Here is a 3497-nt window from a genome sequence, read left to right as displayed (position 1 = left end):
AGAGGGGGATGACCGCGGCAGCTTTCCAATCTTTGGGAATCTCAGATGATACGAAAGAGAGGTTGAACAGGCTAGTAATAGGGGTTGCAACAATTTCTGCAGGTCATTTTAGAAAGAGAGGTTCCAGATTGTCTAGCCCGGCTGATTTGTAGGGATCCAGATTTTGCAGCTCTTTCAGAACATCAGCTATCTGGATTTGGGTAAAGGAGAAATGGTGGGGGCTTTGGCGGGTTGCTGTGGAGGGTGCTGGGCAGTTGACCGGGGTAGGGGTAGCCAGGTGGAAAGCATGGCCAGCCGTAGAGAAATGCTTATTGAAATTCTCAATTATAATGGATTTATCGGTGGTAACAGTGTTTCCTAGCCTCAGAGCAGTGGGCAGCTGGGAGGAGGTGCTCTTATTCTCCATGGACTTTACAGTGTACCAGAACTTTTGAGTTAGTACTACAGGATGCAAATTTCTGTTTGAAAAAGCTAGCCTTAGCTTTCCTAACTGCCTGTGTATATTTGTTCCTAACTTCCCTGAAAAGTTGCATATCACGGGGGCTATTCGATGCTAATGCAGAACACCACAGGATGTTTTTGTGCTGGTCAAGGGCAGACAGGTCTGGAGTGAACCAATGACTATATCTATTCCTAGTTCTACATTTTTTGAATGGGGCATGCTTATTTAAGATGGTGAGGAAGGCACTTTTAAAGAATAGCCAGGCATCATCTACTGACGGGATGAGGTCAATGTCATTCCAGGATACCCCGGCCAGGTCGATTAGAAAGGCCTGCTCACAGAAGTGTTTTAGGGAGCGTTTGACAGTGATGAGGGGTGGTTGTTTGGTCGCAGACCCATTACGTATGCAGGCAATGAGGCAGTGATCGCTGAGATCTTGATTGAAAACAGCAGAGGTGTATTTGGAGGGCGAGTTAGTTAGGATGATATCTATGAGGGTGCCCGTGTTTACGGATTTGAGGTTGTACCTGGTAGGTTCATTGATAATTTGTGTGAGATTTGCAGTATATTGCAACATCGCCCCCTTTGGCAGTTCTATCTTGGCGGAAAGTGTTGTAGTTAGCGATGGAGATTTCAGGGTTTTTGGTGGTTTTCTTAAGCCAGGATTCAGACACGGCTAAGACATCCGGGTTGGCAGAGTGTGCTAAAGCAGTGAGTAAAACAAAAACTTAGTGAGTAGGCTTCTAATGTTAACATGCATGAAACCAAGGCTTTTACGGTTACAGAAGTCAACAAATGAGAGCACCTGGGGAGTGTGAGTGGAGCTAGGCACTGCAGGACCTGGATTAACCTCTACATCACCAGAGGAACAGAGGAGAAGTAGGATAAGGGTATGGCCAAAGGTTATACGAACTGGCTGTCTAGCACGTTCGGAACAGAGAGTAAAAGGAGCAAGTTTCTGTACACGATAGCATAGATTTAAGGCATAGTGTACAGACAAAGGTAGGATGTGAGTACATTGGAGGTAAACCTAGGCATTGAGTAATGATGAGAGAGATATAGTCTCTAGAGATGTTTAAACCAGGTGATGTCATCGCATATGTAGGAGGTGGAACAACATGGTTGGTTAAGGCATATTGAGCAGGGCTAGAGGCTCTACAGTGAAATAAGACAGTAATCACTAACCAGGACAGTAATGGACGAGGCATATTGATATTAGAGAGAGGAATGCGTAGCCAAGTGAACATATGGGTCCAGTGTGTGGTTGGGCTGACTGGGTACATGGCGATTCAGACAGTTAGCAGGGTGAGTTAGCTCTACCAAATTTTTAGACATACTATTGGACTGCAAATTTCAGAGCCCTTTTATACTGGCTACAGGCTGATTCTGCTGGCCCAAGTCCACTCTGGGTCCAGATGGAGTCTGAATCATGTAAACCTGCTGCACTTTCCTCTGTGTTGTGCTCCTCTCTCCCAGTGTCCCTAGGAAAAAGGTGTGTCAACCCAATTGTAAAGCAGTCTTTTAAAATGTGGATTCAGTTCCGTTTAGCCTTTAGCTTTCGAGGCTTTTCTCTATCAGGCCCAATCAGAACATTTTATTTCCTCCATCTTTAAATTATGGGACTTTTGGCATCTGGCACTCACTGGGCCTCTCCTCACTAGCCCAATTATTATTTGATGATACATTTGCCTCTTTTGCTCAGCTACATGAAAAGTTAAACCTCCCCAATCCCACTTCTTCCACTATCTCCAGACTAGGAACTTTGTTAGAGCTACCACACCTGAATTCCCCAATATGCATCTTTGAGCTAAACAAGCTTCCTTAGTGTGCAATTTCCGATGTATATGCAATCATTAATGACTTACAGAACCCTTCTTTGGTGCCTTTAAAGACTCGATGGGAAAAGGATTTAGGGGAGGAACTTGGGGAAGACACCTGGGAATCTGTGCTGCACAGGGTGCATTTGTCCGCTTTTAGCACTAGACACAGCCTCATTCAATTCAAGGTGGTTCACCATATCCACTGGTCCGTGGCCAAACTCTGAAGAATATTCTCTGATTTTGATCCTACTTGTGTTTGATGTAAAACAGAACCAGCCACACTGTTTCATATGTTTTGAGACTGTCATAAACTGTCTGGTTTCTGGGAATTAATATTTAAATGTTTCTCTGATATATATATGACACTGTCATAGATCCGTCTCCCCTTACAGCCCTTTTTGTAGTACTGCCCATACGTACCCCCCTGTCAATAATTCAGTCGGACACTATTGCTCATAAAACTGTTTTAGCTAGACGACTAATACTCCAGAACTGGAAGATGACGCTTCCCCATTATATAAATATTGGGTGGGAGATGTGTTGTGCTCTCTGAAATTATAAAAATGTAATTCAATACACGTGGGAACTCCAAACTGTTTTATGAAGCTTGGGCTCCAAGCTGTCAGAGCCTAATGTGAGCTTGTTTTGCCCTGTTTTTTTATTTGGTTTACACTTACATTGTAAAAAAATATAGAATAATAATAATGGGTGTCTATACTTTTGTATATATAGTGTATCTTTGACCCTCTCAGCTATGTACTCTATGATAAGGTAACTAGAACTGGAGATAAGCATATCAGTATTTGGTGCAATCATAAGCTCAGTCTTCCTAGAATGTTTCAAGACAGAATAAGGACTCTGCAACCTAAGATTAAGTTTTGTATACTTAGCTAAAGCATATATAGCCTTAGTATTGTTGACTGCAAAATGATGGAAGTTGTATGACCCCTGTTATCATACCCTAAATGATAATCCATTCTTTGATTGCATGTCCAATTTGTTTTGCAAGTGTGCTAATGCTAAGCAAACTCACAGACCACTTTCCCACCATCCATAACATTAGCTACATTTGGTGATTTATTTCAGGTGAATTATTACTTTAAATTAAGTCATTACAAAACTTTTTGTAACAAATGTATTTATTTGAATGCAATGACCTCATGCACACTTGGATTAGATCTATTTTAATTAAATTAAACTCTGCTTTTATACAGTAGAAGCTAGATTGACAGTTT

This window comes from Salmo trutta, chromosome 29, assembly GCF_901001165.1.
Source record: "Salmo trutta chromosome 29, fSalTru1.1, whole genome shotgun sequence".
Taxonomy (NCBI): domain Eukaryota; kingdom Metazoa; phylum Chordata; class Actinopteri; order Salmoniformes; family Salmonidae; genus Salmo; species Salmo trutta.
The sequence above is the reverse complement of the archived record's forward strand: the minus strand, read 5'-3'. Positions refer to the sequence as shown.